Genomic DNA, 15,973 nt, shown 5'->3' with positions numbered 1-15,973 from the left:
GGGAGAGAGAAAAAAATTATTTTCATGAGAAAAACAGGAATTCCTGCTAAATTTAAGATAAAGCAAGAACTCATTACTTCTGCTTAGATCTGCTCTTGCATCTCAGTGGGGTTAATGAGTTTCCCCTACATTCCAAGGAAGCAGTTCTTTCTCCACGGGCCTTGTTGGCTGGTGCCCCCTGCAGGGGTGACCTTGAGCACTCCAGCCCACCCCCATCTCCCACCCCTTAGACACCACTACCCATAATGCTGGGGCAAGGACGGATCAAGAGGGCCAATGCACAGGACAGTACTCAAGATGGCCATTCGGGACAAGAGCAAAGCGGACGGGTTCTGACTTCTCAAGAGATGCTTGGGGTTCAAAAAGGCTGTGCCCTCCTTCTCTCCTGAGGCTGCTGTGGGGGCTTTCTAGAAAATGGCTGGCCAGCCAGTCAGCCAAAAGACAGTTATTGAGTGCCTACTGTGTGCTGGGCCTGGGGAAGCAGTGTTCCCTGCCTAGAAGCAGTATGGTGAGGCTTCTCCAGGAGTGAGGATGGGTGCCCTGGCCGGGGCTGGGAGTACGGCAGTGAGGTAGGCTCCCATTGAGAGTGGTTCTGCAGATGAAGGTGGAGAGTTTGGGCTCCATTCACCACCTGAGACAAGGACAGGAAGGCAAGTTCAGTTCTAGTCTCTTCTGAAAGGCTCTGGCTGTGCCCAAGCTGGCGCAGCCCCTGGCTTCACCTTGGAGAATTCCTGGCAGGTTCTGGCTTGTCTCAAGCCCTTCCCCACGAGGACTATGAACGGTTCAACTCAGGAGAGCCCCAGACCCCCACCCAACCCCCAGCCTGCTGACAGCACTCCACGGCATGGTGACACCTGCTCGGCTGGGGCACTGTCCAAGCACACAGCAGCCCCACACAACAAAGATCACCCACCTGCCCTGCTGCCCGACGAGGCCATGAAGGAGGGTGTCTTCAAGCACAACAGTTAGCAATCCCAGTGGCCCAGTAATACAGCCATCTTCTCCCCTACCTCCCTTGCCCCAAGGTCACCTTACCCTCCACACACCTGTGACCACACTACAAACTAAATGGGACCCTGAAGCTCTCCAATCCAGGGCAGAGGGTTGTATTCTCAAGCTCTTCTCAGACCAGCAGCTAGCAGAAGCCAGAGGGCTGTGGTCACCACCAGCCAAGCAGCCAAGAGCCTCGTCTTTCCCCAAAAAGTCTCAGAACTGTTTATTAATGAGGGTAATGGGGCTGGTGTCCTCTTAAGAACCAGAATGGCATGCTGGGTATTGGTGGTGCATGCTTTAATCCCAGCACTCAGGAGGCAGGGGGAGGTCTGAGTTCAAGATCAACTTGGTATACAGAGCAAGTTTTAGGACAGCCAAGACCACACAGAGAAACCCTGTCTCAGAAAACCGAACAAACAAAGGGGAATGGGTGCCTTGCTTCCAAGGGCACTCTAAGATCCAGGGACCCGAGTGATGCACCTTACTTCACTGTTTGCCCATTCCAAGACTCCTGCCCTTCTCTTCCCTCCTACTGGATTCTGGAACCTTCTCTTCTCTTGCTCCGATTTCCTAGAAGGGGTACCTGGTCTGACAAAGCATCCTGGACATGTGGTGTCCAAACCTATAAAAGGCCCAACACCCCAAGTCATAGCCCCACAGCCCTGTCCTGTGCAGAAAGGCCCTGACCCATCCGAGTCCACTCCCTGTTCCTGAAACACTGTAGTTATGGGTGATGCTTGCTGATCCACTTTCAAGCACTTGCAACAAACTGTGCTCCCCAAACCACACACTGGCCACGTCCCTGCCCTCTTCCACCCATGTTGTCTCACAATGCTGACACAGCCGCCACCCCCCTTGGCCTCTGTGTCTGGCCTCTCCAAAGGACCCTCTAGTCCTGCAGCAAAGTAAATAGGCTCTCTCAGCGCTAACTGACAGCGCAAATGAAATCTTGCGCTCCCCCCTCCGAGATTTACAGGGGAAGTGAAATCTTATTTGCACCGCTGCCAAGCCGAGGCCGCGATGAAATTATGCCTCGAGAAGAGACCCGGCCGGCTTCTCGCGGAAGCTGCTGCATCAGAGATGGGCTTATTAAAAGCCATGGTGGCCACATTTCAACCTGTTTCAGGTGTTAAGTAATTTACTGCCACCCAGAATTCAGTGACAGGTTTTTATCATTTTTATTTCCACGATGCAGTCAGACGTCTCAACAGACCCTTGCTTACCGTTCCTCCTATCTCCCCCACTTTGGCACACGAGTAGGAACTGAGGTGAGGCCAGGACCACAGTGGCAGCAGATACCCTGACCCCCCGCCCCCAGGGTCTTACCAATGCTCAGCATCACCAGAAAGGAAAGGAAAGCTTCTAAGAGCCCCTCACACACAGGCAGGTCCCAGCCATCCCCAGAGAGCTCTCAGGAGGTTTTCTTCATGAAGGCAACAGAGGCATTAGCGACGTAAGAACAGAAACAATCGCTGTCCTAAGCCAGCCGCAAGATCAACTGGTCTTCACTGAGCAACTGCTGTGTACTAGGCCCTGCTGGGACAGAGCACATAGGTGCCAAGGGGCCCCCATGCCACGCAGAGGTCACTTTCTACCCATAAGTTTCCAATAAATAAATAAATAAATGGCTATTGCAAACCTTTGGGCCAGGGACATAGCTCAGGTGGTAGAGAGCTTGCCCTAGGTTCTCCCCCAGCACTGATAAGCTGAGAGCGGAGGTCTTCTTCTGAAATCCCACTCAGGAGTTCAGGGTCATTCTCAGCTACATACAGAATTCTAGGCTAGCCTAGGCTATGTGAGATCCTGCCTCATAGGTAGTAATAATTTAAATAAATATCCCTAGGCTGGAGATGTAGCTCAGTGCAGGGCACTTGCCTAGATGTGCAAAGCCCTGGGTTCAGTCTACAGAAAAGTGCCATCATGTGTCTTGCTTGTGGAAGCTCTGAAGGAGAGGGTTGGGGAGGCAGAACCCTGCCCGTCATCGCAGGGGACCTCTCCATGCCAGAGCCGAAGGTACAAAAGGATCTCGACCCTTCACTGTCCTGGAGAACACCCAGTTTTTCCCCTCTGCCTCCCCTAAACTGTTGGGGAATATAAAGGCCCCTGTTCTCCAAGAGCTGGGATCGAAGGAAACTAGAGTTTGGGCCAGAGTGGGAAGAAGCCCCATGTGGCCCTTCCTCGGCAGCCCTGGGCAGGGGCTGTTTGATGCCTGCAGGCTGGGGGGATTAGACCTATTACAGAGCCCTGGGGGTTTAGCCAACAGCCTTTCCAGTGCCCCCTTTCTCCACCTGTTTTCAGATAACTCCAAGACGACCAAGGGGAATCTTCAAAGCCCAGCTGAGCCAAGAGCAGAAATTCTTTAATTAGCTTTCTTTTGGATCGGGGCCCTGGCAAATGGATTAGTCATGGTGGGGGCAGGAGGAAGGGATCGGACTTCTCTTTAGAGCAGAGATTACAAGCCTGGGGTGAAGGACCGGGGGAGGCGGTCTCTGGGGACAGGAGAACTCCTGAGTGGGCCCTCCCCAGCCAGCAACTCCCAGGGAGTTGGCAGATGGAAGCCGCCATCAGGAGGATGGAGATGTTCACTGTAGAACCCTGCAGTCTGCAGGAAGCCGGCGTGAGAGGCTCGTGACGTCACCCAGGCTGTGTGCCTGAGTCTCCTAATGAGTGTGTGCCTCTTCCCCATGTGACCATTCAGATCTCTAACTTCATAATTAGAGGGGATTTCCTAAGGGGCACCCATCTGTGAGCGGCAGAGCAGCAGGCATGACGGTGCCAGGCGCCAGGCATCTGTCACCGTGTGTCCCCACATCACACCCCCAAGGCAGTGTGACACAGTCGCCTTGCTTGTTTCCAGGATAAGCAAGTACCTTTTTTCTTTGCTGTTGTTGTTAATTTGTTTTGTTTTTGAGATGGAGTTTAATATATACCCCAGGCTGGTCTCAAACTCATGATGTTACTGAGGCTGGCCTTGAACTCCTGATCTTTCTGCTTCTTCCATAGTACTGGAGTTGCAGGGAGCATACCCCCAATCCCAGCTTATCCTTGCAGTACTAAGGATTGAACTCAAGACTTCACCTATGCTAGGCAAGCACTCTACCAATTGAACCACAGCCCTGGCCCTCATTCCTGTTCTGAAAGGGCCTAGGGTTCCCGTCCCTAGTACCACATAAACCACAAGTAGAGCTGTATGTCTGTAATCTACTCAGGCGGTACAAGCAGGAGAATCAGGAATTCAGGGTCATTCCCAGCTACACTTGGAGTGCTAAGCCAGTCCTATCTCAAAAAAAAATTTATTAATCTTTTATATTATTATGCAAGTTCAGCAGCTTGCTCAAGGTATCAGAAACTGATGTTGACACAGGAGCCAGCTGTCCAAGTAGGTGTCTCCCATCACCCTACACTCTGGCCCATGGGAAGCCTTCCCTCCAGCATAACTTAGCACCTGTGTTACAGTCCAGGTAGAAGTTAGAGCTGGGTACCAGTTAGAGATACCCCATGCCCTCCATGTGAGAGAGGAAGGTGGCACGTGCCTCATTCTGAGGCACTGGGTAAAGAAGGCTGGCTGGAGGCTAGGGTTGCAGGCTGTGGGGTGCCAGGCCCTGAGCTCCAGACTGGCAGCTCTCAGGCCCCAGCTCTCCCAATGGCTCCTTCTGCAGGAAGGTGTACCACACTAGGTGGGGAGGTGGAGGGAGCCTCAGGCACCACTGATCCAAATTTCCCAGGACTCCCCCTGGAAGCATGAGCTCCCCCATCAAAAGGAGCTCCTCTGTGGTCAGGCCACACTGGACTCTGGAGAGGACTTTGTAGAATATGCTGGCAAGGAAAGGCACCGCCACCTGCCACTACTGTGACAGAGGGCTAAGTCCCTCCAGAGGACTGCCCTCCACTGGGATGCTCTAGCCGACCCCCAGGGTCAGGTCACTACTTGTGACTAGGTAGCACTCTGGGGATATGCCAGCTGTATGGACCATCTCTCCCATGCTCCTCCATTGCAGGCTCAGCACCCCACACAGCTGCTGGACGATTAGGTCACAGCTGAATATGCATCATAGGAGAACATCTGACTTGGGTCTACAGAAGTTCTTGAAGGAGGTGGTAGTGTCTCAGTCAGGACCTGGGAGACATCAGAGTAAGCCAGGAAGAAAGTCGATGCAAGAGTGCTCCCAGCCAGGCACCAGTGGTGCACACCTTTAATCCCAGCACTCAGCAGAGGCAGGTGGATCTGTGAATTCAAGGCCAGCCTGGTCTACACAGTGAGTTCCAGGTCAGCCAGGGGAATGGGAATGAGAGAGAATGTGTAGTTACATGAAGCCCTGGGTTTCATCCCAGCACTACATAAAACCATCCGTGTGGCACATCTATAATCCCTGCTCTCAGGAAGTAGAAGCAGGAGGATCAGATGTTCAAGGTCATCATGGTGAGTTCTAAGCCAGCCTGGCTACATGAGACCTTGTCTTAAAAAACAAAGAAAGAAAGAATGAATTCTCTAGCTGTCTGCAGTGGAGAGAATGGGAGAAGAGATGAGCAAAAAGAAGTGGGAAAAGCCAGGAATGGCTTATATCTGCAGCCTTAGTAGTTGGAAGGCTGAGACAGGAGGATTGCTGCAAGTTTGAAGCCAACCTTAACTATAGTAAATCCAGGTCAAGCTAGCATGAGAGCCTTTCTCAAAAGTAACAGCGGAGCCACCGTGTGGAGGCATGCACCTCTAGTGCTGGCGCTTGGAAGGCAGAAGCAGGAAGACATCTGTGGGTTTTAGGCCAGCCTGCCCTGGTCTACATAGTGAGCTCTAGGCCAACCAAGACACATGAGACTGTCTCAAAAACAAAACAAAAGAACAATTCATCCCATTCAAAGCCTCTCTACCCCATGTCCCTGAGTTAGCAGTGCACCCCTGAAACCCAGAAGTAGCTTCCATGCTCTTGAAGAAAGTCCTGGCCCAGAAGGGCACTGGCCACAGCCCAGGAAACACGTAGGAGCTGAGGCGGGATGCTGGGAGTAGCCAGTGGAGGGTGGGAAGGACAGGAGTGTCCATGTACATAGAAGGAAGTCATGTTTGTTTGCAAACATAAAGCAAGCATTTATGAGCCGGGCTGTGGTGCCATACACCTTTAATCCCAGCACTCAGGAGGCAGAGGCAGGCGGATCTCTGTGAGTTCGAGGCCAGCCTGAACTACAAGAGCTAGTTTCAGGAGCTAGTTTCAGCACAGGCTCCAAAGCTACAGAGATACTCTGTCTCAAAAAAAAAGTGGGGGGGGGGCAAGCAGGCATTTATGAACACCTACTGTGTGCTGGGGCAAGCAAGAAACAGCCATTCCCTGAGACTGTGCCACCTGCTCATGGGCCTGCCCCCACAGCCATCTCCTTGGTGGGTAAAAAATGATGTTCTTTGTTTCAATTAGCCTCTTCTTGATTGCTGGTGAAATTCCGCCTCTCTCGCTTGTTTACTTGCCATTTGTTTTCCTCCTACCGGGAATCGTCTGCCCCCATCTTCCACTCATTTTTCTTCTGGACTCATAGAAGCTCTTTGCATATTTAGAGAGGTGTAGAGATGCGGCCCTGGAGGGTCCTGGGTCCCAGGAAGGGGATGAAAAGGGAGTGTGGGCGTTGGATGTCCCGGCTGGATCTCCATCTCTGGACAGATCCTAACTCTGCCAGAAGATAAGGAACTTTCTGCGGGTGGAGCCCCTACCAGGCCTACATCTTGCATGGCAAACCCCAGCAGGCTTATTTTTTACTTACATAGAAAAGGTTCACTGCCAGAGGCTGGCCGGGTACTCTGTGTGGCAGTCAGTGGGAGCAGCAGGTAAACTGCACATCAGGGATGGAGAGGTTTGTATGGTTTCAGGCAAGGTTGATGGGACCATTTGAAAAAATGGTGTCAGGTGTCCAGGACACTGACAAACACCAGGACCAGAATGGCTCCCCTAGTCCCTAGCACACCTTCCCAGCCTCTTTTTTTTTTTTTAACTACATTGACCCAGATGGTGGTGTCCCAGCACTGGGGAGGCAGAGGCAGGAAGAGTTTTTCTTTCTTTTTTTTTTAAAGTTTATTTATTTATTTATTATATATACAGTGTTTTGCCTGCAGGTCAGAAAATGGCACCAGATCTCATTACGGACAGTTGTGAACTACCATATGATTTCTGGGAATTGAACTCAGGTCCTCTGGAAGAGCAGTCAGTGCTTTTAACCTCTGAGCCCTCTCTCCAGCCCCCTTCCCAGCCTCTCTTCCAGCTACAGCAGCACCTAAAGAGGGACCCTGGCTTGCGGAACTCACACAAGCTCCACACCATCCTCAGCCTCATGACCTTTCAGGCCCAGAAGCACCTCTGCTGTTTATTTTTCCTCCATTGCTTCCCATATTTCACTGGACAAATAACGCAGGCCATAAAACTGATTTCCAAAGCCCTTAAAGGCAATAACATTTAGGGAGACAGGAAAAATTAAGCCTCCTCCCTTCCCCGAGTAATGACGACTGGGAGTCCTCAGAGAGCATTCTACAGCTGCAGACACTCCCGGGCTGGGCTGCAGAAGTCCCTGCCTGGCTGGTAGATGGGGGCTCGCACATGCTCCTGGGCCCAAAGCAGCCACAGAGCCACCATGCTTCTGCTTCCTCCTTCCCTGGCTCTGCACCTCCACAGGACCCATCAGAGACTGCCTGGCTCCCTGGGTCACCCCACACACACATCCTGTCTCCCACTGTGCTGCCCCCTGGGGCCTGAGGGTGGCCCAGTGGGAGACCTACACATTCCAGCACATGTCTTTTAACTCCTGGGAAAACACAGGCACCAGTGTGCTCGGTGACACCTTTCAGTGGCAGAGCATAGGTTCCCCAGTGGTCCTGGATTATCCAGTGTCCTGGCTGAATTCCTCCCTGATGATTACCACAGGCTATCCAGCACAAACATGGCTGCTATGGGCCTCTCCATGTCCCCTCCCAGTAACTCAGTGGCAGGTCCATTCAAGGCTCTTAGGAAAAGATGAGGACCCCAGAAAAAGTCACTTCATGTCCTCACACTGAAGCTTTCCCTACCACAAAAGCTGATAGGAGAAGAGCCCCCTCTGGGATCTTTACTGGGTCATCAGTTATATTCTGGGCTCCGAAGTTGCTAGAGGAAACTGGGACTGCCTGAGGCAGTGGCTGAGAGGGCAGAGGGTAGAGGAGCTCTGGCAGCCAGAAGGGAGAAGAACTGCCTGGAGGCAAGAGTAGCCCCACAGACCCCAAACAGCCCCTGCCAGGGAATCACAAAGATGCTGGGAGTCAAGAACTCCAGGCTAGAACTCTCCCCTGGTGTGATGGTGCATGTCTGTTATCCCAGCATCAGGAAGGCAGAGATGTTGGGATGAGGGCTTCAAAGCCATCCTGAGCGACCTGAAATCATACCTCAAATAAACAGAACCCAGCTGGGGAGATAATTCAGTGGGTACTGCAAACATGAGACCTCAGATCGCCAGAACCTATGTTTAAATAAATAAATAAAAGCCAACGTGGTGATCCCAGCACCTAGATTCCAGGGAAGCTAGGACAGGTGTCTGGGGCTCAGTGAGCAGACAGCCTAGTCTAATGGGTGAGCTCCAAATCAGTGGGAGACTCTGTCAAAAAACAAGACAGCTCAGTGAGGATGCTTGCCGCCAACCTTGACGACCTGAGCTGGATCCACGGACTCACGCTGTGGAAGAAGAGCTATGACCCCTAAAAGCTGTCCTCTGGCCTCCATATGTATGCCATGGCACGGCTGTTTACACACACGTACGTAAATATAAACATTTAAACAAGGTGGATGGTTCCCTAGGAATGGTGTCTGAGGGTGTCAGTCCTCTGACCTCCACATACGAATACACCCATGTACCCTACCCCACAAAAGCCCCCTCTTCAGAACACATGCACTGTTTCACCAAGAAGAATGGGGTCCCCCAAGCCAGGAGGGGACACCAGGGCAGCTTAGTCTCACTCGCAGAGTCTGTCATCACTCGTCCCCCACTTTTGAAGTCTAACTACATCATGGCATAGAGTAAGCTTGACTGAAGAGCAGGAGAGAGGTGAAGAACAACAGGTCTTCCCCCAGGCCTCCCAGAGGGTCAGTAGGCTGGGGAAGTAGGGAGCAGGCCTTGGGAGCAGCATAGAAGCTGGCAGGACCCCATGCTGCCCAAGGGACTCCAATGCATATTTGCATGGAGCTTTTGGTGGCATGCCGGAATTTATGCAGCTGCCCGTGTGGTTCCTAAGGCGAGACGAATCTTCAGGCCGCTTTTCTCAGCAGGAACAAGTCTCTCCTTCAAATCGATGGTGACACATTTTTAAACTCCGATGTTAAGGAGGGAAAGATTTTGAAGGCCCCCCGGGGGGAACCCTTATTAGTCACAGGCTCCCGTGAGAGAAATCGCAGTGGCAGACTCAGTGGGCCTGGGCAAGACAAGAGGCCCAGAGGCCAGGTCACCGCAGGAGGAGAGACAGGAATCACAGCAGCAAATAGGAAGCAGAGGGAAGAGTTGGGAGGGGAGGTGAACCATGAGAGTGAGGCTCTGGTACAGTGAATAAGTCATCCTGTGGGGGAGGAGATAACAACGGCTGAGAGCTAGCGGCTCTGTTGCTAGAGCACTTGCCCAGCTAGGTTCAATCCCCAACATCAGGCCCACTAAGTGTGGAAGCTCACACCCGTAATCCCAGTCCTCGAGAGGATCGGGAGTTCAAGGTCATCTTTTTAAAACCAGACAGAAAAACATAAAACAAAAAACATGAAACTTCTGTTTCAAAAGAGGGGGTGCTGGCATGGCGGCACACGCCTTTGATCCCTAGATTCAGGAGGCCAAGGCAGGAGGCTCTCTGTGTTCAAGGCCAGTCTGTTCTGCACAGCAAGTTCATCCAGGTGTATTCATTATTTTTCTATTGCTGTGGTAATCATGATCAAGGCAACTTATAGGAGAAAGGGTTTATTTGGGCTTATGGTTCACAATAGTAGGTAACTGTGGCAACAGGCGACAGACATGGGGACAAGAAGAGCTGAGAACTCACAGCTCAAACCACCAGCAGCAGAGAGCACAAACTGGGATTGGCACAAGGCCTTGAAACTGCAAGACTCCCTCCAGAGACACTTCCTCCAACAAGGCCACAGCTCCTAAACCTCCCCAAACAGCACCACAACTGAGGACCAAGTATTCAAATGCCAGAGCCTATAAGGGGACATTCTCATTCAGACCACTACATGGGGCTACATAGTTAAGACCTGTCTCAAAATAAAAATGGAAAAACGAAGCCAGCAGTGGTGGCGCACGCCTTTAATCCCAGTACGCGGGAGGCAGAGGCAGGTGGATCTTTGTGAGTTCGAGGCCAGCCTGGTCTACAAGAGCTAGTTCCAGGACAGAGAAAGCCTGTCTTAAAAAGAAAAAGAAAGAAAGACCAGTTAAGGTCTGTAAACACTGTAAAGAGAAAGTACAGTCAGCAAGGGGACACTTTGGAGGTGCCGTCTGGGCTGGAGCCATGCTTAGATGCCAGCAATCAAGCAGCCACCGAGAATCCTGACTACAGGGGAGTTATGAGCCCTAGTCGAAGAGATCCCAGGTCAGTATGAGTAGCAGGTACCAGGCTGAAAGAGGGTCTCCAGGAACCAGGCAAGAATCAGAAAGAACATGTGTCAAGAGCAAGGGCCAACCCCCTCTCTCTTGTGGTTTAGTTTTCCATTTTCCTCCTCCCTTCCTTTCTTTTTCAGCTTTGGAGATGGAATCCAGGGCATCACCTACGGTCGGCAAGCTTTCTACTACTGTGCTGCACTCTCAACCCTCAACCGTCCCTTCCTTTGTGTGTGTGTGTGTGTATGATGTATGGGCACATGTATGTGCAGGTGGCAGCCAAAGGTGGACTTCAGGTGTCTTCCAGCTTATTTTTTGAGTCACTGGCCCCAGAGCGCCCCAGCTGGCTAGACCAGGTAGCCCGCAGACCTCTGGTCCTTCTGTCTCTCTACAGAGCTGAGATTACAGGTGTGTGCCACTACACCTAGCTCTTTACATGGGTGCAGGGACTGAACCCAGGTCTCGTTGCTGTGTAGCAAGCATGTTAGTCATTGAGCTGTCGTCTCAGTGTGACTTGCTTCCAGGACGATTTGGGGGTGTTTTGCCTTCAGGGGGTGGGGATCTCACTATGTTAGTCCAGGCCGTCCTAGAACTCACTATGTAGACAAGGCTGGCTTTAAACTGAAGAGATTTGCCTGCCTCTGCTTCCTGAGGTTAGGATCACAAAGCACTGTGACCTTGTCCCAGAAGACCGTCAGCTCTACACTAGGCATGATGAGCTGTATGAAGGCTCAGTACAGGACACTGTGAGCTCAACTCTGGTCCTGGCTTTTGTTTTGTTTTATTTGTTTGTTTCATTGGTCGTTTTGTTGTTGTTTTTGGTTTTTGGTTTTTCGAGACAAGTTTTCTCTATGTAACAGCCCCGGCTGTCCTGGAACTCACTTTGTAGACCAGGTTGGCCTTGAGCTCACAGAGATCCACCTGCCTCTGCCTGCTGAGTGCTGGGATTAAAGGCGTGCGCCACCACCACCTGGCCTGGCCCTAGTTTATTACACTTATTTTTCAATAGAGTAGGAGCTAGAGAGATGGCTCAGCTGTTAAAAGCTCTTGTTGCTATTCTAGGGGATCAGAGTTTGGTTCCCAGCACCCAGGATAGGTGGTTCACACCCACTTGTAACCCAGCTCCAGGAGATCTGACACCTTCTGCTGGCCTCTCAAGACATCTGCACACAGTAACCTACAAGCAAAAATATACACACTTACACATAAATAAAAAATAAAAATACCAACTCTAGCTTCCATGTCCACTTCCTTGATAATGGCCTTCACCATCCATCAGCTCCAATCACCTGTTAGGCACCTGCATGGTTCACCTTGAACCTTGAAGCCGCCCTGTCAGAAGACGTATCTCTGGGGTCTACAGATGAAGAAGGTGGGACCTGAGGATCATTGTACCTTGATGCAGCACACCAAGCTCCACAGGGGCCACAGCAGAAACCGAATGCAGCCCTGTTGGGCATAACCCTGCCGTGCGCCACCCCTAGCCCCAGAGCTGCAGGCCCAGCACCCTGTTCTGTCTGGAGGAGGGGAACGCTCCTGTCTCCCATTAGGAAAAGCATAAGGCTGAGCTGACAGGTGGCCAGTCAACCACAAAAATCCCTTCTTGACTCTTCCTGGTCCCCTCCTGACCAGATCTGCCCCCTTCCTACCACCCTGTGGGGAAAGCTCCCTGCTGCCAGACAGGATTGGGATTTAGCTTCTCTGGCAGGCACAGCAGAGCTTCCCGCCGCCGCAAATGTCAATTCTAGGCCATTTGCTTCGTGGATTTTAATGTCCCTGTTTCTCTTCAACATCCACAGCAAGGTAGCCCTCGCTTCTCAAAAGGGATGTAGTGTTTGATGATGTTTAAACCGTACGTGAAATACAGTCAGGCGGCAATAATCAAACAGTCGCGGGCCCTGCTGGCAGGGGACAGCTGACAGCCGGCTCTCTCTCCCACAAGCCACCCCAACACTCTCATTTTGATGGCAATTACAATGTCCAGAAGGGGAGAAGGTGGAATGGGGGAAGTGGAGATGCTATTCAAGGACCACTTGTTGTCACTGGGAGGGGGCAGCAGTTATGTGATGTCATGGGGGGGACCCCTCAACTGAACCCCACCAGCACTCTCAGAATGGCTCTATACTACGCTACCATCCTCCCCTGCTGTCCTCACCAGCTTCCTTTCCTGACACCTCCGCATAGATATAAATAGCGCGGGTTTGGTGCATGCCTGCAATCCCAGCATCCAGAGAGGCTGAGACCGGAGAATCACAAGTTCAAGGCACTACAAAGCGAGTTCAAGGCCAGCCTAGGCAACTTATTGATAGTCTCTGTCTCAAACTAAAAGTTAGACAAAGTGGAGGTAGGGGGTATAGTTCAGTGGTAGAGCGCTTTCCTAATGTGCACAAGGCCCTGAGTTCAATCACCTGAATCCAAAAATAGCATATCCCCTAACCTGCCCATTGCCGACGTAGAGAACAGGCATCCTTACATGGTGCCCCAGACAGTCACATCCCCTATAGGGTCCCCAGCCCTGGGGAGTGATTAGGTCCTGCATTGCTGTGTTTTTACTGTGACCTATTGTACAAACAACCTGAGCACCTCCAGGGACACCCTCTCTGACCAGATGTACAGTTCTCAGACTTGCCCTTGCCATGGGGATCTCCTTGGTTGTCCTGTGGGCATGAGTCCCTCATTATACCATTAGTTATCTGTGGACCCTCCAGGACGGTGGGCACCCTAACTGGATTCTATTCCTTTCTCTGAGCTCCCCGAGAAACCCCTGTGGGGAAACACGCCCCAAGGTAGAAGGGCCTGTGGGAGTTGGCGGAGGAACCAGATCACCTCATGACAGTGTTGTGAGAAGACCAGGTCACAAGAGGCATCTAAAGCTAACCCTCTCCTACCCCACAGTCCCTGTCCTTAGCTCAGACCTAGGCACCACAGCTCCAGAAACTGGAACCTTTGATAGACTGCAGAGGGGACCATAAATTGGCCACTTAGAATGTCAGCATGACTGGGAATTTTCAAAAATCAACAAAGGTACTTCCAAGGTGAGACTCCGAGGCAAGCAGCCCTGGAGCACTGGAAGCTGCAGGACGCCTTAGGTGGCTTCTACTCTGCCAGCTCTGACCTCAGGAGATGTAACCAAGTCCTGATAGGGCACACTTTAGTCCTGTGGCTTCCCTGGGGGCATGTTCCCTGTCCTGCCTAGGAAAGCCAGGTCTAGACCTGGAGTGTGCTAGAGCTGACCCTGGAGGTCTGGAGAAAAGATTCGTTTTAATATACCCCCAAATTTGCTGTTTTCCTTCGCTGACTAGGGTGGGAAGAAGGATGGAGGATGGTGGTTTCAGCTAGACCCTTGGTCATCTAGGGATGCAGAGGGCCCATCCCTCCAGGCAGCCTGTGCCCAGTCCCTAGTGGATCATTCCAGGAGAGCGAGCCAAGAGCTGCAGCTCCAGCCCTTTTCATGCTCCGCCAACTTAATAGTCTCCATTAATTTCAAAACACACACATTCCCATAAGCTCAGTGCTCGGGACAGCACATCGGGGACACGGGCAGCTGCACAGGTGTGGGAGCTGAGGCCAGGTGGCCTCAAGGACAGGAAGCCTGGGACAGAATGTACTCTAGCCACCGTTCCATATGGGCAAGTCACAACCCTCTGAAGAGCGTTTTCTGATGTAAGTTTAGTCATAGCCCAGAGATGGAGGCCGGAAGCCTGGGTTTGAGGCTCTCCCACTTTCCTGCTGTGTGACCCTGAGCTGGTCACCATCATCTCTGAGCTCTAATTATTCATGTGTCTTCCTCTCCAAGACTTACAAGAACCTTGAATGTAGGCACATGGAGGTTCGCCTTTCCTTCCTCACCTCCAGAGGCTCACACCAGCCAGGAAACTCAGGCGGAGATGGGGATGGGGGTGGGGGTGGGGCATGAATGCTAACCCCTGACCATATCTGCGAAACCAAGAGACTCCTCTGAGACCCAGAGAGGCAGGTGAGGCCTAGATCAGAGAGGGGGTGTCCCAGAGCTGGCTTGTGCAGTGTTCCTGCCATCCAGCCAGCCCACAGCAGAACTGAATCACTTCCATTCACCAAAGGCCAGCTAGAACTCAGGACAGCAGACAGTGGGGCCTCACTCACAGTGGAGCATTAGCAGAAGGCCTGGAGGCAGAAGAAACCTACAGGTTCCCTCTGAGTCCCACCCACAGTCAGGCTCTCCTCACTGGACCGAGCCCTGAAGGCCCGGGAGGAAACCTCAATAATTCAAAAGGGATCCATCATTTATGAATTTATATAACATGGCTCGACCTTGTGGAAATGAGCCACACTCTTCTGGAGGCATCAAGCATTTTGGTGCTTCTTACCATAGGGAGGGTGGTTGCCCACATCTCAGGCCACCTAACTGGCTTCCTGCTTCATGCTACGCCCACACCAGACTCCCACACCCAGTGGGGGCGGGCAAGAAAAGCAATGCTAGCTGCATCCCCTTACCCCAGTGCCAGTGACAAGGGGTTTGGTTCATTAGTTGGTTTGTCTGTTTTTGAGACAGGGTCTCACTATGTAGTCCAGGCTAGCCTGGAACTCACTATGTAGACCAGGCTGGTCTTGAACTCATAAAGATCTACCTGCTTCTGCCTCTGCCTCTACCTCTGGAGTAATGGGATTAGAGGCATATGCCACCACATCTGGTTTGGGGCCCTGACTCTTATGTGGTTTTGTGATCCTGTGAGAGCCTTAATCTCTTAATCTGTAAAGTGGGTGCCCTGCACAGGAAGCCTCAGCATCCAGTCAAGGGCAGCCCCGGGTAAACACACCTTGTAGTGTTGGGAGCTGGGGCTCAGAACCCCCAGGCCACGTGGGGACAGTAAATTCAAATCGTGATCCCCAGAACAGGTACCTGCTCACTGTCCACTCTCTGTAACCCAGCAGCCAACAAAGACACTGAATTAGAACTTGTCGCCTACCCGATGCTGGGGGTAGGGTGGGACGCAGACGCAGACACACACACACACACACACACACACACACACACACTGTAAATGAATGGTATCATAAAGAAGGAATCCTAGGGGGTGGGGGATTAGCTGGAGAGGAGGAGGGCTTGAGCTACAATGGGAACTGAGTGGGAATTTGTCAAGGGTGGTGGAGAGAGAAGAATGGGGAAAGGGGGGAGGCGGAGAGCAGAGAGAGGAGGAGGAGAGAAGGGGAGGGAAAAGGAGAGGAAGGGGGAAGATAAGCAAGGGGCTAGAAGATGGGGAGGAAGATAAAGGAGAAAGGGGAGAGGGGAAGGAAGGAAGATAACAAAAGGAGAGGGAAATGACCAGCCCAGGCCGAAGAGGCCATGCAGAGTGCAGAGGCTGGCATAGTGGCCTCCCTGGCTCGGTTCTGGCCAGCACTGCCCCTGCCCATGCGGAGCTTTTTTTTTTTT

At 52.1% G+C, this 15,973-nt stretch overlaps 1 protein-coding gene across 2 annotated transcripts in view; it reads right to left on the bottom strand.

The window, feature by feature from the left end:
* Positions 1-15,973, bottom strand: part of Macrod1 (mono-ADP ribosylhydrolase 1) — a 141,660-nt gene that overhangs the window by 112,381 nt on the left and 13,306 nt on the right. The gene's annotated exons all lie outside the window — the stretch shown is intronic.

The sequence above is a fragment of the Microtus pennsylvanicus genome, chromosome 5 (genome assembly GCF_037038515.1).
Source record: "Microtus pennsylvanicus isolate mMicPen1 chromosome 5, mMicPen1.hap1, whole genome shotgun sequence".
Classification (NCBI taxonomy): domain Eukaryota; kingdom Metazoa; phylum Chordata; class Mammalia; order Rodentia; family Cricetidae; genus Microtus; species Microtus pennsylvanicus.
Note: the sequence above shows the minus strand (reverse complement) of the source record. Positions and strands in the feature narration are given on the sequence as shown.